General features: G+C 43.5%; 1 long non-coding RNA gene across 1 annotated transcript; it reads right to left on the reverse strand.

The window, feature by feature from the left end:
- Positions 1 to 13054: 13054 nt before the first annotated feature.
- LOC119088599 lies at positions 13055 to 24942 on the reverse strand. Its single transcript, XR_005092263.1, has 3 exons — positions 24762 to 24942; positions 14097 to 14212; positions 13055 to 13145 (listed from the first exon to the last, which is right to left on the reverse strand). It is a non-coding gene; the product is annotated as an uncharacterized LOC119088599 (long non-coding RNA).
- Between the last annotated feature and the right edge of the window lie 529 nt (positions 24943 to 25471).

A 25471-nucleotide genomic window follows, 5' to 3' on the forward strand; every position in this document is an offset into this window, starting at 1 on the left:
CTATACACTGGATATACTAAGCACCCCTTTAAGGCCCTCCCTATTCAGTCAAATTTCTGTAATTTCACAAATAAAAAATTACTTCCAACTCTTCATACTTTCCTTTAAATTTTTTATTGAAGTTACTTACCAACCACATATCCACCTCTCATTGGTCCTCCCTCTCCTGCCTACCACATTCCCCCCACTCCTCCTGCCTAGACCATTCATTTTGCATGGAATTTTTTGAGATTCATTTATTTGAATTTATGAATATGGGTATTTTGCCTGTTTTCTATGCACCACAAGAAATCAGTTTGCCAGAAAGGGCAATGGATTCCACATGGAACTGGAGTCACAGAAGATTGTTAGCTGAAATCTGGGTCCTCTGGGAGAACTACACATCCTCTTAAAGAATGAGTGATCTCTCCAGCCCATGCACTTGACTTTTGTCCTTCCAGCCTCTCTAGTGTATTAGTTGGACTGGATTACACCTAATCGAAGAGAGATATTTCTGGAGAATTGTAGGGACAGGACCATGAGGTAGGCATGGGAGATTACTTGGGATGCCAGGCATTCAAGCAGAGTGCTCCCGGGTTCGGGATCATCGCTCAGCATCTCTTAAGTCAGAGTTAGAGCAGTTATGTCACCTCTCATCTAGATGACAATGCAGAGTAGGCCCATAGATGAAATGCAGACTTTTAAGACCCGCCTGGGGATGGAGATGGGATAAGATATACCTGTGATGCACCAGCTAGGCAGTGTTAAGTAGAAACTTCACATTTGTCTGGGTGGATGGTATCTGCAGCAAAAGCCACATGCCTCTCGCGGAGAGTGTATCTCTGCAAGGCTTGAAAGGGAGAGGGATGGTTGATGCTACTCTTTCACCACAGCAGAAGTCACAGTGTATTGAGGAAAGGTTTCTTTCAGATGTGGGCTTTATTCTTCTGAAGTTCTCCTGGAATGGATCTGACCTGAGACTCACAGTAAGTCAGAGAGTTAATATGGAAGCAATTATCCTTGTAAATTCCAGTGCGACCAAGGGAACAAGGGAGTGAGCAACAGATGACAACACGGAATTTCATTATATAGTCTCTGAACACACCAACCAATGTACACATTTATACACGACTGCATAGGTCACACACAGAGCACAGAAATAGGAAGTGAGCAGAAAAAAGTGAAGAGCACATAATGCTGAATGAACAGTTGAATTTAAAATATGCATATCATGTGTTTCAACTGAGAACCCAAACACGACTATCCATCCCTTGGGGGCCTAGAAAATTCCTAGCAGAGCTAGATCACACAGCTTAGTCAGACTATGTTGAGGGGATTGGAAAAAAATATTTTCTTGCAGATACAAATCTGTCATTCCAACCCTCAGCCTGTCAAAGTCTTCCCACATCTATGGTCATCCAGTCATCTCCAGACTGGAAGCTCCAGGATGGGAGACCAGTCAAGTACCATGCCCAGACAAAGGAATGAGAAGGTGCTATTCAGACATCTGTTACTATGAACCAAGAGCTTGGCAAAAGGAAGAGAACCCATTGGGATGCGTGAATTCAGGAGAAGACCACATGCCACCCAAAACATTGACAATGAGAACCACTCACTTGGCACTGGCACTGGGATCTAGTCCTTAAAGGCTGCTTCCTACCTGTGATCTCACATGACCCTTGCAAAGCAAATGAGCCACAGGCCACTGACATCATCAATGAAAGCTTTGTGTTGTTGCCAAAGTACCTCCCTGCATAGCAGCCCTCTGATCATAATGACATGTATGTGTGTGATATGTTACTGACCCATCTCTGTGAATGTACTGCAGCTTCTGGCAGAGCAGGAGGGTTTGCTTGACAATTATCCAGATTCTTGAAAGAGGCTAACTCACCAGAAAGACTTGGGAGTGATCATAGAAATGAACAATTGGATGGTATGTAGGTGGGAGTCTGGATGAGTGTGGATGGTATATGGGTGTCTCTATGTTCATGGTTGGACAGATGGGCACCTGCCCCCGCTGCCTCAGCTTACCTGCTGCTGCTCAGCAGAAGGGTCACAGATCATCTCATGAGCCTCCTTTAAGAGCCTCTTCAGCTCCTCACAGGACTCTTGTAGTTCAATCCACTCCTTCCACAGCAGTCTGTTCTTCAGTCTCAACAAATGTACGTTCTCCTTCAGCTGAGTATAATCTCGGAGGACCTGGCTGTGGTGGTAACTGAACAAACACCAAAACATGGTGAGCATCAGCCAGCCTCCTTTTCCATTCCTACCTCCAAGTGCCACCAGCACTGAAAAGTCCCAAACTCACAGACAGCCCACAAATAGAGTTCTCATTAGCCAAGCCAGCATCACTTAGATACAGGCCAAATCCAGAGAGTAACCAAATTCCAGAAATATTCAAAATACTTCTGAAAACCCTGATTCCAAAAGGGGTACTGTCCCCCTGAGAACAGGGTGCAACCCAAACCTGTGCTTACCTGTTCATGATATTGGGAAAACACCAGCAGGTAGAGGGAAAACACTCTCAGCATGAGGGAAGATGCCCCAACCAGAATCAATTCTGTCCTTGGCTCCCATGGAAACAAGCTCTGGGAAGCCCTGGTCAGAGCCCAAGAAGTACTAGGATACCTGACATTCCCTTCATGGTGCAAACCATTTGTTTTTATCAAGGGGCTCCTGAAGCTGGCAGGACATTGCTTGGAGGGGAACAGTGTCTTTTCACACTTAGCAAAACTGAGTCCAAGAGGCACAAGGCCAAGGACCACATGTCAGGCTGCTTGCTAAGAGGCAGACAGGCAAGAACCAGAGCCCTCACATTGGGTGAAAGAGAAAAATGGCAGAATCAGTCTCTCCCAAGATAAATCAGGCACATACCTGTAGGATACATTCTCCTCAATCAGCTGTTTGACCTTGTTCACACCGTCACTGATCTCCATGGGCATTTTCTGTAAGTCCAGCATCACCTGCTTATGCTCCTTTTTCATCATCTCAAAAGAATTCAGCCTGTGGTAGGGCATGACCCAGGAGAAAAGGACACCATGAACACAGGCCACAAGGATCATATGGAATCAGGCTATGCTCTGGACTCCTCAGTGCCATGGAAGCCACAGCCTGGCACTTATACACTGGGACCTCCTGGTGCGTATTAAACAACTTCCTATCATGTCCCCAGGCCAGAAGAAGAAGGAGTTATCCAGGACTGCATGAGTACCCTCACTGGACTTGGAGCTATAGATGATCTCTCCAAGAAGACCCCAGGAATCTGTGCCGCACATCTGGTGCCACCAGAAACCTATGGTGACATTTTCCTGTCTTTACAACAGGAATTATCATGCCTGGGTACTCCTCCTTATACACAGAGGAAAAGAGTATACGTTGAGTAGTTCCAGGGATGAGTCCCAACTTCAGGAAGGCGTTATAAACTCCACAGGGGATTCCAATGTTCCACCAAAGTGAGAACAGTGGCCAAGACCCGAGCTTCTCAAAGTGGAGCTCTCTGGCATCATCATTGGCATCCCCTGGAAAATGTGAAAATGGCAAATCCTTAGGCCCTGCCACAGACCCTAGAAACCCAGGAGTATACACACACACCCTCCTGCCCTCTAACACACACACACACACACACACACACACACACACATATACACATACACACACACACACATGCGTGCACACACGCATGCATGCACGAACACACGAACGTGTAAACACACACACATACCAACACACATACATACACACATGCACACACACACACCACATATATTCAGAATGCCCATGAAATACAGACAGTTTTCACTGTCTCAAATTAAAGGGAGGAGCCAAGAAAACTATCAGGTTATTATTACTTCCTACACACACAAACACACCACATATATTCAGGTTGCCCATGAAATGCAGGTAGGTGGAACTGCCTCAAAGTATGAGGAGCAGGACAAGGGAGAAGCAGTGATAAGCATCAGACCTTCCAGCCACAAACTGAGATGGATGAATGGGACAAGGTCTGTTCAGCTGCTGGTCACAATCATCTGCTGGTCAAGTACAAAGACTCACCACAAACTCACAGGACCTAGCATCTCCCACAAGCCAACACCTGCCAAGGCCTCTTAAAATGCATGTTGAGAGCTCACACACTACTGTCCCTATCCCAAAACTGTGATACAGGCCATAGGCTCTGCTATTCATTTGGATGAATAAGAATAGCCTGTGTCTGAACCTTAAGCCTGCACAGCACAAGGGAGTAGATGAAGGTCCTAAAAGAATCAGCTGCCTCTAGGCCTCCTGATAACCCATTCTAAACGCTTGAGAGAGAAACATGCTGGTAAAATACAAGCTTGAGTAAGTGAAGGGTGAGCTCTGTTGATCTGATTCATCCACAGCCAGTTGGCTCACACATGGTGGAGAACTGTTTCCAGCACAGTCTCCTCCAGACAGCTGGAAAGTGACTCCTTATCAACAGTTCTCAGTACAGCAGGAATACTAAAAGTGTTTTTTCAGGTATTTTCTCCACTGAATTCCAGTAACTGCCTTATGAAAGGGGAATATTAATATCATTTCTGTCTTAAAAGTGAGAAAAAAAGGCAAACCTGAGAGATGAACGCCACATAACCAAACACAACTCGTGCCCTTGCCACTTTGTTTTAATCTTAAAGTCTAGGTTGCTTTTATATTGTTGTTGGTATTGTTTTAAATACAAATATAACTGTGCAAGTCTTTATTTAATTGTAATTTTGTTTCCCAGGTAAAGTGATTTCAAAATTGATAATATAAAGATGCTAAGTCACAATTATGTAAGAACTGTTCACCTGAAGGAAGCATAGGTCATGATTTAATAGTGGTTTCCTGGGAAGTGTCTACAGCAACAATCAGAAACAGTGGAAGGGCAGCAGGTGACCAGCAAAACGAGACCGCATAAAGCAGCCTGGCAAAACATGAGGATCCTTTTCAGAGTGTATTCTTGATTCCATCATTAATCAGCTTATCTCCCCTTTCCCTATTGACTGGCTGTCCACTTCAATAGAGCATGCTAGCTCTACTCAGAGCTCTCCCACTCAGCCTTTAAATTAGCTAACTGCCTAGCCACAAGGCAGCTAGCAATTTATGCCAAACAAATCATGAGGCAGGAGGCAGCGAGGAAAGACTGCTTACTCCCCTTCTGCTGTCCTGTGAGAAGGGAGAGGGTGACAAATGTTTGTGAGTTTGTAAACTGTACTAATTTACAAGCCTGCTGTTATCTTTCTAATGTAACATTCCCTAGAGGGGAGCTGAGGAATGATCCAGTAGCAGCTTTCAGAACCAATCAATAGCTGGAAGATTATAAAGCATGGGCACCTGTTTAATACAGTATTATCCTGATTTTGCACCATTCGAAGAGCTATTGGAAGGGTCCATGATATGAGTGATTTTGATGTTAAGATAAAGAAATTAAACATGAATTAAAAAGTTGCCTTCCCTCTGCATAGCGAGACAGTTGGGTAGTTCGATCTGTTTAAGGGGCCCCCTGGCAGTAGGATCAGAATCCATCCCTGGTGCATGAGCAGAATTTTTGGAGCTCACTACCTATGATGGGACGCCTCACACGGCCTTGAGGCAGGGGGAGGGACTTGGATCTGCCTCTACTAAATGTACCTCCCCATGGGAGGCCGTATACCATCTTGTAGGAGGGAATAGGGGGCTGGAGGGGCAGGAAGAGGGAAGAGAGTGATCTTTGATTGTTATGTAAAATGAAAAAAAAATTCTTAATAAAAAATTAAGAAAAAAAAAAGAATAGCCTGTGTCCCCATCTCACACGTACCCAGGTTCCAAATTCTGTGCACTCAGGAAAATTCGTTTAGGCACCAGGACACCCTGGAGGTTCAGCCTCCTGTTCCTCAGGAAAGTTTAGCTACACTTTGTGGGGTCAAGATGGTCAGCAGAGACCTGCACATAATGACTACCTGTTCTGCAAATCCTTGTCTATATAACTGCCCAGGATTCCATGCAGTTCAATTCACTCGTATGTTATACTCTGTAGCTGAAGGGTGAGTTTCTCCAACTTTGTCATCTGCTGCTCCTGCTCAGTGTAGGTGGAGGTTTGGGTTGGTGTCTTCCCAGTAGTCCCTGCAGGAAGACAAAGCAAAGTGAACTTGTACACTTGAATGGCATAGGGCCAAGAGAATCCATGCTAGTCCCAAGAGGAAGCCCCAGGAAGAGGAAATGCTAGGGACACACTGAGGGCCCCACAGAGTAGGACAATTATCCTCAAATTGGTACCCACGAGCTATGTATCTGTCGTCAACCACCATGGGTAGGCATGTGTCTCCCTCTCTAATGCAGTCCACCAGCCCTGGAAAGCAAAAGATAGCCCAACCATGTAGATTTGGAGGACAGTGTCACCTTATATCTGATGTGGTGCAGGTAAGTCCTATTGTCCCTAGAGCTTAGCAGTACTAAGTCCTCATCACATGTATCCAGGACAAAAGTATCTGAATGTCTGAGAGTTTGGTGGATGGTCAGGGGATTTTCCCTCCCTTCTTATTGACATCCTATTCCCATGGAAACTGATGGAATCCAGTAGGATGAAGAGCAGCAACACGCTACCCAGAGAAGGACACCTAATTCATCACCACTTTCCTCCTGATGATCTTGCTTTCCACTCAGAAAGAGATTAAGGATCTCACAGAAAAGCCACTTCAGGTTTGAAAATTCATGGCTCTCCCAAACTAACTGTTAGAAATTGTTGACTCCTACTAGGCCCCAGGCTCTGGCCACCGGGCAGGTCCCCTTCTAGCCCCACCGGGAGGGATCCCCTTTTCCAACCCCCCCCACCCCCCCCCCCCCCGGCAGCCCTGCAATCTCCTCGCCCTGCCCCCATGCCCATCTGCCCGAGACCCCAGCCACTTCCTGAGACTTAGAGACTGGCCCCAGCTCCCATCCTGCCCCCGACTTCCCTTCTGGACCAGAGTTGGACAAGAGAACTCCCTTTTGGACAAGAGAGAGAGACTTCCTGAATCTGTCAGCTCTTTCTGAAACAAGTACACTGATAAGATCAAGAAGGAACCACAAAGAGATGGGCAGACGTCAAGGCAGAAGTACATACAACAAAATGAAGAGCAATACAGCATCACCAGAACCTAGCCTGCCTCCAACATCTAGACCTGAACACCAAAAATTGGAAGAAGCAGAAGAAAGTAGCCTTATGAGTAACCTCATGAAGAAGGTAGAGGCTTGTGTAGAGGAAAAGACAAGAAAATTGGAAGAACGCTGTAAACAACTAGAGGAAAGGGCAAACAAATTAGAAGAAAACAATAAAGTCCTGGAAGAAAACAATAAAGCACTGAAAGAAAATCATGAAAAAGCAAGGAAACAGTCCAAGAACTGAAAAGGGAAATTGAAAAAATAAAGAAGACACAAACAGAGGGGATGCTGGAAATAGAAAACCTGAGTAAAAGATCGGGAACTTCAGATGCAAGTATAACCAACAGAATGCAAGAGATGGAAGAGAGGATTTCTGGCATTGAAGATACAGTAGAAGAAATAGTTTCATCAGTCGAAGGAAACACTAAAGCCAACAAAGTCATGAACCAAAATGTCCAAGAAATTTGGGACACCATGAAAAGACCAAACCTACGAATTATAGGGATAGAAGAAGGTGAAGAATACCAACTCAAAGGCACAGAAAATATATTCAACAAAATTATAGAAGAAAACTTTCCCAACTTAAAGAAGGAAATGCCTATGAAGATACAAGAAGCCTATAGAACACCAAACAGACTAGACCCCAAAAAAAGTCCCTCGACACATAATAATTAAACAACTAAATGAACAGAATAAAGAAAGAATATTAAGAGCAACCAAGGAAAAAGGCCAAGTGACCTATAAAGGTAAACCCATCAGAATAACACCCGATTTCTCAATGGAGACTTTGAAAGCCAGAAGGACCTGGACAGATGTAATGCAGACACTAAGAGACCATGGATGTCAGCCCAGACTAATATACCCAGCAAAACTTTCAATCATCATAGATGGAAGGAACAAGACATTCGAAGACAAAGCCAGATTTAAACAGTACCTATCCACAAACCCAGCCCTACAGAAAGCACTAGAAGGAAAATTCCAACCGAAGGAAGTCAGATACACCCTCGAAAACACAGGCAATAGATAAAACCACAACAGTAAACCCCAAAGAAGGGAAGTACACACACACTACCACCAAAATAACAGGGATGAAGAATCACTGGTCATTAATATCCCTTAATATCAACGGACTTAATTCACCTATAAAAAGGCATAGACTTACAGAATGGATACGAAAGCAGGACCCATCTTTCTGCTGCAAACAAGAAACACATCTCAAATTCAAAGACAGACACTACCTAAGAATAAAAGGCTGGGAAAAGACTTTCCAATCAAATGGTCTTAAGAAACAAGCAGGGGTAGCCATCCTGATATCCAACAAAATAGACTTCAAACTAAAATCAATCAAAAGAGATCAAGAAGGTCATTACATACTCATCACAGGAAAGATCCACCAAGATGAAGTTTCAATTCTGAACATTTATGCCCCAAACACAAGGGCACCCACATATGTAAAAGAAACATTACTAAAGCTTAAACCACATATAAAACCCCACACGTTAATAGTGGGAGATCTCAACACCCCACTTTCACCACTGGACAGATCTCCCAAATCGAAACTTAGCAGAGAAATAAAGGACTTAACTGATGTCATGACCCAATTGGACCTAATAGATGTCTACAGAACATTCCATCCTAACAAGAAAGAATATACCTTCTTCTCAGCACCCCATGGAACTTTCTCTAAAATCGACCACATACTTGGCCACAAAGCAAATCTCAACAGATACAAAACAATTAGAATAACCTCCTGTGTTCTATCAGACCACCATGGTTTAAAGTTAGATTTCAACAACAACAAAAACTACAGAAAACCTACAATCTCATGGAAACTGAATAATGCTCACCTGAATCACCAATGGTTAAGGAAGAAATAAAGAAAGAAATTAAAGACTTCCTAGAGATCAATGAAAATGAAGACACCACATACCCAAACTTATGGGACACTATGAAAGCAGTGCTAAGAGGGAAATTCATAGCACTAAATGCCCACATAAAGAAGCTGGAGAAATCCCATACTAGTGACTTAACAGCACACCTGAAAGCTCTAGAACAAGAAGAAGCAAAGTCTCCCAGGAAGAATAGACGCCAGGAAATTATCAAAGTGAGAGGTGAAATTAATAAATTAGAAACTAAGAGAATAATACAAAAAATTAATGAAACAAAGAGTTGGTTCTTTGAGAAAATCAACAAGATAGACAAGCCCTTATCCAAACTAACCAAAAGACAGAGAGAGAGAATCCAAATCAACAAAATCAGAAATGAAAAGGGGGACATAACAACAGACATTGAGGAAATCCAGAGAATTATCAGGTCATATTTCAAAAACCTCTACTCAGCCGGGCGGTGGTGGCGCACGCCTTTAATCCCAGCACTTGGGAGGCAGAGCCAGGCGGATCTCTGTGAGTTTGAGGCCAGCCTGGGCTACCAAGTGAGCTCCAGGAAAAAACCTCTACTCCACAAAACTGGAAAACCTAAAAGAAATGGACATTTTTCTGGATAGGTACCACATACCTAAGTTAAATCAAGACCAGATAAACTATTTAAACAGTCCAATAAACCCTAAGGAAATAGAAACAGTCATTAAAAGTCTCCCAACCAAAAAAAGCCCAGGACCAGATGGTTTCAGCGCAGAATTCTACCAGATCTTCAAAGAAGAGTTAATACCAATACTCTCTAAATTGTTCCACATAATAGAAACAGAAGGAACATTACCAAACTCCTTCTATGAGGCGACAATTACCCTGATTCCTAAACCTAACAAAAATGCAATAAAGAAAGAGAACTACAGACCGATCTCCCTCATGAACATTGATGCAAAAATACTCAATAAAATACTGGCAAACAGACTCCAAGAACACATCAGAACAATTATCCACCATGATCAAGTAGGCTTCATCCCAGGGATGCAAGGGTGGTTCAACATATGAAAGTCCATCAATGTAATACACCATATAAACAAACTCAAAGAAAAAAACCACATGATCATCTCACTAGATGCCGAAAAGGCATTTGACAAAATCCAACACCCCTTCATGATAAAAGTCTTGGAGCGATCAGGAATACAGGGAACATACCTAAACATAATAAATGCAATATATAGCAAACCAACAGCCAACATCAAATTATTTTAAATATTTTATTATTCGCTGTTGGTTTCACATCATGCAACCCAATCCAACTTTTCCCCTTATCCATTCTTTCACACCTGAGCTCTGCCTTTAAAACACCCACCCAAAAAAGAATTAAAAGGAAAACTAAAAACCCAAATTTAAAAACAAACAACGTCTTGGCAAGGAAGTTTTAGTGTGACCCAGTGAGTCACACAGTGTACCCTTTAGTACATACATCTTTTCTTTAAGTGTTTCAGGCCTCTCTGGCTTCTCTACACTATAGATGATGGGCCTTCACTTGTGGTCCTACTCTTGGATATCCTAGTGATGTCTTGTGTCATAGAGATCCAGCAGCTTTAGCTCTTCAGAACTGGGCCCTTTACCTGCTCCAGCAGTCCATGGATAAAGAAGATGTTAGGGTGGGATAATTCATAGTCATGGTTCTGGGCTGGGGTTACCTGGGATGATCAGACTGCCAGGTTTCCTTCATCTTCTGCACCCAGGCAAGCTCTCCAGCACTGTCCCACCTACCTCACCCCATGCAATGGGCAGAATGGAGAGAGGCCAATTGTCCTTTCCTCATGCACTCGAATCTGACTTACCAACACTCAGAGCAAAAGAACAGCTCTCGAGTTTTGTGAGATGATGTGCCAAGTCCACAAACCCAATTGCTGCAGCTGCTGAGAGGCTGACCCAGCTCTTCTGTTCTCAAGCCCCAGATTCCCACTCTCCTGCCAGCTGCAGGTGCCATTTGCTCAGGTGAGGAGGGCATCTTTCCTTGCCCTTGCCTACACAAAGCAGAAGAGTGTGGACTGAGTTCTTCTGCTCTCAGAGACTCAGGGCCAGCTCACTGACACCACAAACAACAGGGTCAGTTCTACTGTGCAGCTCAGTCCAGGTGCAGAACCCACTCTCCACAGTACTGCAGTGGGTGAGGGGCAGGTCCAATTCTCACTAGTGCTAAGACCAGTGACGAGTAGGGTTAACTCTTTGCATCCCTATCCTGTCTTCAGCAGTAAAAGGAGCCACTCACATCAACATAGCCCAAGTCTGTGGCAGGGCAATGGACCAGACAAGGCCTTTGACAGCAGCCTATGCCTGGAGGACACCAGGGTTCCTGGTGGCAGCACAGGCCACTCAGATCTATATGGCCCCAAAGAGAACACAGGCCTTAGAAACTACCATGGTCCTAGGTGACAGCCCAGACCCCTCCCTACATCTGCGTGAGCCTTGGTGGCTGTACATGCCGTAGATATGAACACAGATCCTGGTTGTGTTTGCAACATGCATACAGATATGTTCCAAAGTTGTAGCCCATGCCTGGATGCCACCATGGCTCTGCTTGGCAATGAAGGTGACACAGATTGGCAGGGACCCAGCAGTACCACGTCCCATGGTGGTAGCTCAGATTCTAGGCACTGTCTTTGATGGCAACAGCGGCCTGAGATATCAACACCAACCCTGGCTACAGCAGGGCCATGGATCCAGACATGCCCCTCAGTTACAGCCCTGGTCCTGATGTCATTATGGTCCTAGGTTGCGGTACAGGCTTCTAAGACACATCTGTCCACTTGGGGGCATATCCCTTTGACAACAACATGGTCATAGGTGGTGGCCAAGACTGCAGGTGGCTGCCAGGCCCTCACTGGCAGAGGATTCATGGGTATCAACACAGACTCCAACAGTTTGTCAGGGCCATGGACATGATATGGCCCTTGGCAGCAGACCAGTCATGGATATCATCATGGCCCCAGGTGGCAAGCAGTCTATGGATTTCTTTCATAATCCTATAGTAAATGTTTTCATTTCCTGAGAGGCTTTATAGCAATACTGTTGTTTTTCTAATTAATGTGGTGCACACGATCACATCCTGAAATAGGTATACAGAATGCTATAGCTAGGGTGGATAAATATATGACCACAAGGATACAGTATGGATACTTTTTCCATTACACAATGGGAATCCACGGAGTTGACAACACCATCCGCATCCAAAACCCTGTGTAGCCATAGCTTCCTGAGAACCCACTATTGTAAGTTAAGCTGGGCACACAAGTGATCTGATGTTACAAGAGATTCTGGGGCTTACTAGAGTGAGACATCACACCTGACCAAAGAAATTGCTTCTAAGTCAGAAAAGTTCAAAATCACTTTATTATTAATAAAAATACAGTAATATTACTCAATATGAGCTTAAAGAAATTAGTCAATAAACAGTGAATATCTTTAGCAAAATACCTAAATAACAAGAACATAAGAAAGAACAAATAAATAGCAAAAGCTCAAACCATAACAAAGAAAACCAAAAAAAAAAAAAACCCAAAGCAAACAAAACCAAACAAAAAATTAAGGTCACAAGCATTCTTTTGGTGCACCTTTTGCAGCAGAGACCTACAGTCTGTGGCTGGCCTTGGAAACCTGGTAGGAAGGCAGACAGCGATTGTAAAAAGTGTTTTAAAAACTACTATAGCCATAGCTCCTTCGGGTTTGTAGGTCAAGTTCTCACAGAGACTAAGAATGAGACCTTTCTAGAGCATTCGTTGTACCCTTGGGAAGCTTTTGAGTTCACAGCTCTAAAGGAGTGTCTTCTGAGGAGGAGGCCTTGATCTGAGAGTATAGCAGGTCATAGGTTCAAGGCATCTGTGGTTTCTTTGGCCTCCTCAGTTCTCCCAAGATCTGCTATATGAGAAGGAAAGGCATTCAGACACAGAAGGAGCCTGACTGGGCCACAGGCTAGAAAAAAATCAAGACCTATTCACACTGGAAGCCAAGGTCAAGAGCCCCCAGTCTCCCACCAATGCCATCTTTGCTGAGTGTGGATGCATTGATGGCTCACTTGCCTGTGAGACTTAGTGCTCCTGGTGCAGCAGCTCTGTCTGCAGGAGGCTCTCATCCTGGGCTGTGGCCTGTTCAAACTCATATTGGTGATGGTCTAACCTAGAGGAGGAAGGCAGTTAGGGAACAGGCCTGGTGGGGACCTGCTATGTCAGCTATTGAGCCTGAACCAGCTCTAGTCAGCTGGAGAGTCCAGCGTGACCTTTCAGCTGAGGTCATTTCCTGCATTTCCTAAGGGAGGAGGATCAGAATGGACCTGGACCAGGATTTGATTCTCAGCTTTTAAAATCTACCAGAAGATGAACTGAGAACTACACTGTGCTGGGCAAGAAAATCAGGACATTTCTCCAGTTGTCTAGATAAATTATTTTGACAGAAAAAAAAAAACAAAGTAGCAATATCTGAGTAACAGTAGAGGGCGTATCTAAATGAATCTGATTAGATACAGGCAATGAATGTGAGCAACCTGAGAAACTGAATGTAGACCCTCTAGGGGAGCCTACAAAAGAAAAGCAGTGAAGGATCTGATTATTGCTAAAGAACAGAAACTGGCCTCGGTTCAACTCCTCAACTCCTAAATCTTCTTACAATGGAAAAAATCTCCTCACAGGAAGCAAATGCACACTGCAGAGAGCCTGTAATCTGCAGGAGTGTGCTGCATGCAGATATGCCCAAAGGTAGGAACTTCTCTCTAAAGGTGATGTTCTAGAAGGAAAATCAAGTGGCAGGAGCACACACTGTCCTCCACAACTACCCTCCTCCTGCTAGGTTGAGGCCTGCCATAGGGAGATTTGTGGGGAGACACAGGGGACACTGAGAAGATTCCAGAGATCTCAGACAGGAGTAAGGGGTAGACACCCCCCAGAAACACTAAGGATCAAACATAGTGTTTCCTGGAGAGGTTCTTGTTGGCCAGGCCAATACACTATCCTGAGGCGTTCTTTCTCTTGTTGTGGCTTGGAGCTATTCAGATGGTGGGAATCCCCAAAGGACAGAGATCCAGGGACAGGTAACATACATGGTTCTAACTTCTCTCCCAGCTTGGGCTCCCACCTTATCTCGGAGACACTGAAGTGATGTTGCAGCTTTTCTGCCAAGTCCTCTTGCTGGGTGACCAGCTCCTTCTGCTTCAGCAGGTCCTTCAGTCTTTCATCCAGGCTCTCTTGCTCCTGTTCATTAGAAGATTGTGTTCTCAGTGGAGGCTTGCTCACTCATATGCACACACATAATTTCATGAACACACACAAGTACATGTATGCACACATACAAGCACACTATAATGCAGTAACATGTTTAACTTCACAGTTAATACTAACATAAGGAGCAACCACCAGGGATACTAATGAAAACAAGGTAAATCTGTTGGAAGAGAGAAGACAGTGAACATGGGAGAGAGGCAGTTCAGTCAGTGAAGAGCCTATTTGCAATGTAATGCATAGACAAGTGGCCCTCAGGGGTCCTCGTCTGTTAACTAACCCTGCTTAGGAAGTTCCCCAGGCTGTGCAGTATAGGAATGTTCCCCAGCAAAGGACTACTGGATGGTCGTGGACAACCCCACTGGTCTTGTTCACTGTTTCCCAGTTCTCCCAAAGTGAGCAACTTCCTTCAAAAGGGGCTCCCTGTACCACAGGTTGCCTCACTTTGGACCAAAAGCAAAGAATCTCAGGAAACTAGAAAATCTCCATAACCAGCATCCAAAAGAAACAGTTCCTTCCTTTGAGGTGATTGTGCCAGGGATGTGTTTGAGTAACAAATGGCTGACTAAGTCAGTGCCAAATTATTTTATGTATTATTTTGTGCTGAACAATATTCCATGGAAGAGCCTGACCACATTGTACTTTTTCACTCTTTGAATGATGGGCATCATGAAGCTACACTCAGGAAAGCTGATAAATCCCTGAGGTCCCCTAGCTTCTCTGTGGACACTGACTTCATGTTCTGGCATCACTGGGTCACCTGGGAATGCAGTTCAAATTTCTGAAGACTTGTGTGTAGCTTCTTACTGTGCTATACCATTTTACAGAACCAGCAATGTCTGAGGGTCCTCATTTCTCCAAACCCTCCATGAGGCTGATTTTAACTCAGAATGAACAACTTTGGAGAAAAGCAGTTACTGAGTGCTGCAGACACAGCATATGGCATGTCCTATACCCTCAGGAATCTAAGTGGGGTGCACTGAGACAGCCCCATTCTCATGCCACATCATGGCTAGGGAACTTCCTATGGATTGAGATGCAGCTGGAAGCACACTGCAAGTCAGAATCTCTCAATGACTAACATCCAGCCTAAGTTCCAAGGCCAAGGTTAACTGAGCCAAAGTTAGGGAAAGGGGAAAAGCAAGTGGTAGCAGACAATGTGGATGAGGACAAAACAGGATACAGAGAAGACACAGCAAGTCACGTGACCATTGAGTGTGCAGTCACCATTCACCCAGAGCAGAGAAGAGACACAAACCCTCAGCCAGCCTATCCTGCCTCTCAGACACCTTGATTTGCCACAGTGGTCTCCTCCTAACCTCCATGTACCACATTCCTTTGGTTTGCTCCAAGGATTTCTTTTCAGATATATATTTTTGTCTCTACAAATACCTGAAAACCACTGAGTTATAGTAGTTTTTGTGTCCCTTTGTTCTAGTGAGTTAGGAGGACATGCGGAAAGATGGGCAGCAGCATACAATATTTGATGGATGCCAAGTGAGGGGGCACAGTACTTTTCCAGCAAAGTTGGTTCCATCATCATTAAAAATGAGTAAATGAACATACAAATATAGATAAACACACACACACACACACACACACACACACACACACGATGTTACAAATCCACACATACAAACACAATTGCACATATAAGCACCTTTACTTTCAAACACACTCAAATACTTACCCCTATACATACAGGGAACATGGGCACATACACACATACACACTCACCCACACATGGTCACATACACACACCCAAAGGAGCACTACTGTGCAAGCAATAGACAGTATTCACACACAAACACACATATAGAAGTTCACAAACACATACAGAGATGCACAGAAAATCACAACACACAACATACAACACCCCAACACACACACACACAGATACACACACACACACACACACACACACATACTTCCTGAACCTAGAATTGTCAGTGAGAGAGGACTGTTGCCTTGCAGCACCTTTTCTGATGCGTATAGAGGTCGTGGGTCCTCTATGCTGTTTACAAGGCTCTTAGACTCAGCAAGGCACTGCTGCCCTGGCCTGCACTTAACGTTTCCTTGAATAAACTTTATCCATCAGAAAACCCCCTGACTCCACATTTTCCAAGTTAACCCATCATAGTCTCTTCACTAAACTTATCCTTGCTCCTCCACAGATGACCTTGATAACACAAGAAAAAGAAAGTGACACATGGTCAACACCAGGAAGTTTTCAACAGAAGACAGTGCATATGATATGAACTCAGCCCAATGTCAGTCAGAAGGAGCCCAGTGACATCACCTGCAGTGCTTTTCAGGAACCCAGCACTCTGCACAACTATGAGAGGGAATCTGTTCTGAGACACAGCCATACACATGATATAGTCAGCAACACAATGTCAGCAAGGAGATGCACTGTGGAATCTCTATTGAGAAACCAGAGACAAACCAGACATTTCCTGTGGTGTTAGCTCTGTGCAGTGAAAGGAAAGAAGCCTACTGTTTATTGTTAAAAAAACAGCTGTAGTAGACAGACCCGGCGGCGGAGACAAGCAGACGCAGGTAGGCCTGTGGCGGCGGCACGTGGAGGTAGACGGGCCCAGCAGCGGCAGCCGACAGGGATATTCAGACCCGGCGGCAGCCGGCAGAGACACTCAGGCCCAGCGGCGGCCCACAGAGGTAGACAGGCCCTGCGGCGGAGACAAGCAGAGGCAGGTAGGCCTGCGGCGGCGGCCTGCAGAGGTAGACGGGCCCAGCGGTGGCAGCCGACAGGGCTATTCAGGCCCGGCAGCAGCCGGCAGAGACATTCAGGCCCAGCGGCGGCCCACAGAGGTAGACAGGCCCGGCGGTGGAGACAAGCAGACGCAGGTAGGCCTGTGCCGGCGGCCCGTGGAGGTAGACGGGCCCAGCGGCAGCAGCCGACAGGGATATTCAGACCTGGCAGTAGCCAGCAGATACATTCAGGCCCAGCGGCAGCCCACAGAGGTAGACGGGCCCAGCGGCGGCCCGCTGAGGTAAACGGGCCCGGCGGCAGCGGCCGACAGGGACATTCAGTCCCGGCTGCAGCTGGCAGAGACATTCAGGCCCGACGGCGGACCACAGAGGTAGACAGGCCCAGGGACGGAGACAAGCAGACACAGCTTGGAACAGGGACGCCCCTAACCCCAACATCTGGGGAAGAAGCTATCTCCGTGGGTCAGAACCAGAACGAATCTGAACACTCCTTCTGAGGACAACCTAGGGCCCAGCTGCTGATCCTGTGAAACCCAACAACTTGGAGGTGTTGGTGAGACTACCCTCCTCAGCTGAAACCCATCTGGGAGAGGATTCAGATCCCTACAGTTTAAAGTCTGAAGAAACAAGATCAGCTGAGGAGCTGACAAATGAACAAAACGTGACCTGGGAACACAGAAGAAGGCGCTACCCAGACACCAAACCAGATCACCAGAATCATAAGTATATAATTCACCGATCGAAATCAGCTGCCCCTGAAGAAATAGCCCAATAGCACCAATTTAACCAAGAACCACTACTAAACCAAGACTAAAAATTAGAACAAGAGAGGCACTCTCAGACACAGACACCACCTGCACCGAGCAGAGGAAGAGATGAGTAGACGCCAGTGCAAAAATACAAGCAACAACATAAAGACCTATATGGCAACATCAGAACCTAGTGATTCTACACCTGCAAGACCTAAACATACCATGACAGAAGAAACAGAAGAAATCAACCCTAAAAATGACATTAAGAAGATGATAGAGGCCCTTAAAGAAGAAATAAAACATTCCCTCAATGAGGAAATAAAAACTTTCCTTAAAGAGGAATTGAAAAACTACCTTAAAGAGGAAATAAAAACTTTCCTTAAAGAGGAAATAAAAAACTCCCTTAAAGAGGAAATAAAAAACTCCCTTAAAGAGGAAATAAAAACTTCCCTTAAAGAGGAAATGAAAAACTCCATTAAAGAGGAAATAAAAAACTCCCTTAAAGAAATGGAAGAAAAAACGAACAAAAAATGGGAAGAAATCAAATCAAGCCAAGAAAAAGCAATTAAACAGATGAAAGAAACATTCCAAGATCTGAAAAATGAATTTGAGACAATAAAGAAAACACATGCTGAGGGAATGCTGGAAATAGAAATCCTGACTAAACGAACAGGAACTACAGAAACAAACATAACCAACCAATTGCAAGAGATGGAACAGAGAATCTCTGACGCTGAAGACACGATAGAGAAAATAGATTCGTCAGTCAAAGAAAACAATAAAGACAAAAAAGTCCTAACACAAAACGTCCAGGAAATTTGGGACACCATGAAAAGACCAAACCTAAGAATAATAGGGATAGAAGAAGGAGAAGAATACCAACTCAAATGCACAGAAAATTTATTCAACAAAATCATAGAAGAAAACTTTCCTAACCTAATGAAAGAAATACCTATGAAGATACAAGAAGCTTACAGAACACCGAATAGGCTGGATCCAAAAAAAAAGTCCCCTCGCCACATAATAATCAAAACACTAAACACACAGAATAAAGAAAAAATATTAAGAGCTGCAAAGGAAAAGGACCAAGTAACATATAAAGGCAAACTCATCAAAATAACACCAAACTACTCAATAGAGACTATGAAAGCTAGAAGATCATGGACAAACCTCATGCAGACACTAAGAGACCACGGATGCCAACCCAGACTATTATACCCAGCAAAACTCTCAATCACCATAGGCGGAGTAAACAAAATATTCCAGGATAAAACCAGATTTAATCAATACCTGTCCAGAAACCCAGCCCTACAGAAAGCACTAGAAGGGAAAATTCAACCCAAAGAAGTTAAACACATCCATGAAAAATCAAGCAATAGATAATCCTACACCAACATACACCACAGAAGGACAACACAACACAACCAAAAAAAAAACAGGAATTAACAATCACTGGTCATTAATATCCATCAATATCAATGGTCTCAACTCACCTATAAAAAGACACAGGCTAACAGAATGGATAAGAAAACAGGACCCATCCATATGCTGCATACAAGAAACACACCTTAACTCCAAAGACAGACACTACCTCCGAGTAAAGGGCTGGGAAAAGGTTTTCCAAGCAAATGGACCTAAGAAACAAGCTGGTGTAGCTATCCTAATATCTAATAAAATAGACTTCAAACTAAAATCAATCAAAAGAGACCAAGATGGACATTACATATTCATCACGGGAAAAATCCACCAAGATGAAGTCTCGATTCTAAACATTTATGCTCCAAATACAAAAGCACCCACATTCATAAAAGAAACACTACTAAAGTTTAAAACGCACATCAAACCCCACACATTAGTAGTGGGAGATTTTAACACACCACTCTCACCAAAAGATAGATCTACCAGACTGAAACTCAACAAAGAAATAAAGGACCTAACAGATGTTATGACTCAAATGGACCTAATAGATATCTACAGAATATTCCATCCTAACACAAAAGAATATACCTTCTTCTCAGCATCCCATGGAACCTTCTCAAAAATTGACCACATGCTTGGACACAAAACAAATCTCAACAGATACAAAAAAATTGGAATAACCTCCTGTATCTTATCAGACCACCATGCCTTAAAGTTAGAACTCAATAACAACAAAAATTATAGAAAACCCACAAACTCATGGAAACTGAATACTGCCCACCTGAAACATCAATGGGTCAAGGAAGAAATAAAAACAGAAATTAAAGAGTTCCTAGAATTCAATGAAAATGAAAGTACAACATACCCAAACTTATGGGACACTATGAAAGCAGTGCTAAGAGGAAAATTCATAGCTCTAAATGCACACATAAAGAAGATGGAGCAATCCCATACCAATGAATTAACAGCACAACTGAAAGCTCTAGAACAAAAAGAAACAAACTCACCCAGGAGAAATAGACGCCAGGAAATAATCAAATTGAGGGCTGAAATCAACGAAATAGAAAACAAGAGAACAATACCAAAAATCAATGAAACAAAGAGTTGGTTCTTTGAAAAAATCAACAAGATAGACAAACCACTAGCCAAATTAACCAAAAGGCAAAGAGAGAGCACTCAAATTCACAAAATCAGAAATGAAAAGGGAGACATAACAACAGACAATGAGGAAATCCAGAGAATCATCAGATCATACTTCAAAAACCTGTACTCCACAAAAATGGAAAACCAGGAAGAAATGGACAATTTTCTGGATAAATACCACATACCAAAAATAAATCAAGACCAGATAAACCATTTAAATAGACCAATAAGCCCTAAAGAAATAGAAACAGTCATCAAAAGTCTCCCAACCAAAAAAAGCCCAGGACCAGATGGTTTCAGTGCAGAATTCTACCAGACTTTCAAAGAAGAACTACTACCAATACTCTTCAAAGTGTTCCACACAATAGTAACAGAAGGAACACTACCAAACTCTTTGTATGAGGCTACAATTACCCTGATACCCAAACCACACAAAGATGCAACAAAGAAAGAGAACTACAGACCAATCTCCCTCATGAACATTGATGCAAAAATACTCAACAAAATATTGGCAAACCGAATCCAAGAATACATCAAAACAATCATCCATCACGACCAAGTAGGATTCATCCCAGGGATGCAAGGATGGTTCAACATACGGAAATCAGTCAATGTAATACACCATATAAACAAACTGAAAGAAAAAAACCACATGATCATCTCCTTAGATGCTGAAAAAGCCTTTGACAAAATCCAACACCCCTTCATGATAAAGGTCTTAGAAAGAATAGGAATACAAGGAACATTTCTAAACATAATAAAAGCAATTTATAGCAAGCCAACAGCAAACATCAAATTAAATGGAGAGAAACTCAAAGCGATACCACTAAATTCAGGAACAAGACAAGGCTGTCCACTCTCCCCATATTTATTCAATATAGTACTAGAAGTTCTAGCTAGAGCAATAAGACAACAAAAGGAGATCAAAGGGATACAAATTGGCAAGGAAGAAGTCAAACTTTCACTATTTGCAGATGATATGATAGTATACATAAGTGACCCCAAAAACTCTACCAGGGAACTCCTACAGCTGATAAACTCCTTCAGTAAAGTGGCAGGATACAAGATCAACTCAAAAAAATCAGTAGCCCTCCTATACACAAATGATAAAAGGGCTGAGAAAGAAGTCAGAGAAACATCACCCTTTACAATAGCCACAAATAATATAAAATACCTTGGGATAACACTAACTAAACAAGTGAAAGACCTTTTTGATAAGAACTTTAAATCCCTAAAGAAAGAAATTGAAGAAGATATCAGAAAATGGAAGGATCTCCCATGCTCATGGATAGGTAGGATTAACATAGTAAAAATGGCAATCTTACCAAAAGCAATCTACAGATTCAATGCAATCCCCATCAAAATCCCAGCACAATTCTTCACAGACTTGGAAAGAAAAATACTCAACTTTATATGGAAAAACAAAAGACCCAGGATAGCTAAAAGAATCTTATACGATAAAGCAATCCTTGGAGGCATCACCATCCCGGACCTCAAACTCTACTATAGAGCTATAGTAATAAAAACAGCTTGGTACTGGTATAAAAACCAACATACGGACCAATGGAATCGAATTGAAGACCCTGACATTAATCCATGCACATATGAACACCTGGTTTTTGACAAAGGAGCCAAAACTATACAATGGAAAAAAGAAAGTATCTTCAACAAATGGTGCTGGCATAACTGGATGTCAATATGTAAAAGATTACAAATAGATCCATATCTGTCACCATGCATAAAACTCAAGTCCAAGTGGATCAAAGACCTAAACATAAATCCAGTTACACTAAACTTAATAGAAAACAAAATAGGAAGCACTCTTGAACGCATTGGCACCGGAGACCATTTCCTAAATAAAACACCGACAGCACAGACCCTGAGCACAACCATTAATAAATGGGACCTCTCGAAACTGAGAAGCTTTTGCAGGGCAAAAGACACAGTCAATAAGACAAAAAGACAGCCAACAGATTGGGAAAAGATCTTCACCAACCCCACATCTGACAGAGGATTGATCTCCACAATATATAAAGAACTCAAGAAACTAGACATCAAAGCACTGAACAGTCCAATTAAAAAATGGGCTAAAGAGCTAAACAGAGAATTCACAAAACAAGAACTACAAATGGCTGAAAGACATTTAAAGAAATGCTCAACATCCTTAATCATCAGAGAAATGCAAATCAAAACGACTCTGAGATACCACCTTACACCTGTTAGAATGGCTACGATCAAAAACACCAATGACAACCAATGTTGGAGAGGATGTGGAGCAAAGGGAACACTCCTCCACTGTTGGTGGGAATGTAAACTTGTACAACCACTGTGGAAATCAGTATGGCGGTTTCTCAGAAAATTAGGAATCGAACTACCTCAAGACACAGCCATCCCACTCTTGGGCATCTACCCAAGGAATGCTGATTTATACCATAAAGATACATGCTCAGCTATGTTCATAGCAGCACTATTTGTAATAGCCAGAACCTGGAAACAACCTAGATGCCCATCAACGGAAGAATGGATGAAAAAAATGTGGTACATATACACAATGGAGTACTACTGAGCAGAGAAAAACAATGAAAGCATGAAATTTGCAGGCAAATGGATGGAACTAGAAAAAATCATCCTGAGTGAGGTAACCCAAACCCAGAAAGACAGTTATGGTATGTACTCACTCATTGGTGGATTCTAGATATAAAATAAAGAACAATCAGACCACAACCCATAGAACCATAGAGGCTATATATATAGCATGGAGGTCCCTAGGACGACTGTGGCATATAATAAATTTCAGTTTTACTCAATTATTGAAAAAAAATAGCCAAATGAATGGAAACACATGAACTATGAACCAAAGGCTGAGGGGCTCCCAGCTGGATCAGGCCCTCTGAATAGGTGAGACAGTTGATTGGCTTGATCAGTTTGGGAGGCAACTAGGCAGTGGGACCAAGTCCTGTGCTCATTGCATGAGTTGGCTGTCTGAAACCTGGAACTTATGCAGGGACACTTGGCTCAGTCTGGGAGGAAGGGACTGGACATGCCTGGACTGAGTCTACCAAGTTGATCACAGTCCTCGGGGGAGGACTTGTCCTGGAGGAGGTGGGAATGGAGGGTGGGCTGGGGGTAAGGGGAGGGCGTGGGAGGGGGGAGAATAGGGGAACCCATGGCTGATATGTAGAACTGAATGATACTGTAAAATAAAAAATATATATCACAAAAAAAATACAAATGAAAAAAAAAACAGCTGTATTGTTTGATTTTGTTATCTATTAGAAAACACATTGGTATCAAAACAATAAAAGTAAATAAACAAAAGAGAACGCAAATATATCCTTCCTCTTTCTGGGTATATTTAAACTTGTAACATTGGATAAGACAAAACAAGACAGAAGGTCTACCTTGGAGGACAGGAGATCTAAAGAGAGCTGGGAGCCACATTAGCCCGAACAGAAAATTTAGGTTCAATGAAAACCTGGGCTCTAAGGGAATAAGGGAGTGAGCAACAGATGACAACATGGGATTTCATTATGTAGCCTCGGAACCTACAAACCAATGTACACATTTACACAGGCCTGCATAGATAACACACAGACCACAGAAATAGGAAGTGAGCAGAAAACAATGGCAAGGACATCATGCTGTAGGAACAGTTGAATTTAAAATATGCACATCAGGTGTTTCAACTGAGACCTACAACACTGCTATCCAGTGTTGTGTGTATCCTTTGGAGACTAAAAATTCCTAAGAGAGCACACAAGTTCTTCATGCTATGTTGAGTTGATAGGAGAAAATGTTTTCTTGAAGCTTCAAATCTGTCACCCCAACCCTCAGCCTGTCAAAGGCCTCCCACATCTATGGTCATCCAGTCAGCTCCAGACTGGAAGCTCCAAGATGGGAGAACTGTCCAGCACCATGCCTAGAAAAAGGACTGACAAGGTGGTACTCAGGCATCTGTCACTATGAACCAAGAGCTTGGCAAAAGGAAGAGAACACATTGGGATGCAGGAATTAAGGAGAAGACCACATGCCACACAAGACATTGACAATGAGAACCACTCACTTGGCACTGGCAATGAGCTCTAGTCCTTGCAGGCTGCTTCCTACCTATGATCTCACATGTCCCCTGCAAAGCAAATGAGCCACAGGCCACTGATATCATCAATGAAAGCTTTGTGCTGTTCCCTAAGGAGCTCCCTGCATAGCAGCCCTCTGATCATAATGACATGTAGGTGTGTGATATGTGACTGACCCATCTCTGTGAATGTACTGCAGCTTCTAGCAGAGCAGGAGGGTTTGCTTGCCAATTATCCAGATTCTTGCAAGAGGCTAACTCTCCAGAAAGACTCGGGAATGATCACCGAAATCAACAGTTGGATAGTATATAGGTGGGAGACTGGATGAGTGTGGATGGTATATGAGTGTCTCTATGTTTATGGTTGGACAGGTGGGCACCTGCCCCTGCTGCCTCAGCTTACCTGCTGCTGCTCAGCAGAAGGGTCACAGATGACCTCATGAGCCTCCTTCAAGAGCCTCTTCAGCTCCTCACAGGACTCTTGGATTTCAATCTGCTCTTCCCACAGCAGTCTGTTCTTCAGTCTTAAAACATGTATATTTTCCTTCAGCTCAGTCAAATCTCGGAGGACCTGGCCGTGGAGGTAACTGAACAAACACCAAAACATGGTGAGACCCAGTCAGCCTCCTTTGCCATTCCTACCCCCAAGTACCACCAGCGCTGAAAAGTCCCAGACCCCCAGAAAGCCCAAGAATGGAGTTCTCAGTAGCCAAGCAGCATCACTCAGATGCAAGCCAAATCCAGAGAGTAACCAAATTCCAGAAAGATTCAAAATACTTCTGAAAACCCTGATGCCAAAAGGGATCCTGTGCCTCTGAGAACAGGGTACAGCCCACATCTGTGCTTACCTGTTCATGATATTGGGAAAGCATCAGCAGGTAGAGGGCAAACACTCTCAGCATGAGGGAAGATGCCCCAACCAGAATCAATTCTGTCTATGGCTACTATGGAAACCAGCTCTGGGAAGCCCTGGTCAGAGCCCCAGAAGTACTAGGATACCTGACACTCCCTTCATGGTGCAAACCATTTGTTTTTTATCAAGGGGCTCCTGAAGCTGGCAGGACATTGCTTGGAGGGGAACAGTGTCTTTTCATACTTAGCAAAACTGAGTCC

Source organism: Peromyscus leucopus, chromosome 9 (genome assembly GCF_004664715.2).
Source record: "Peromyscus leucopus breed LL Stock chromosome 9, UCI_PerLeu_2.1, whole genome shotgun sequence".
NCBI lineage: Eukaryota > Metazoa > Chordata > Mammalia > Rodentia > Cricetidae > Peromyscus > Peromyscus leucopus.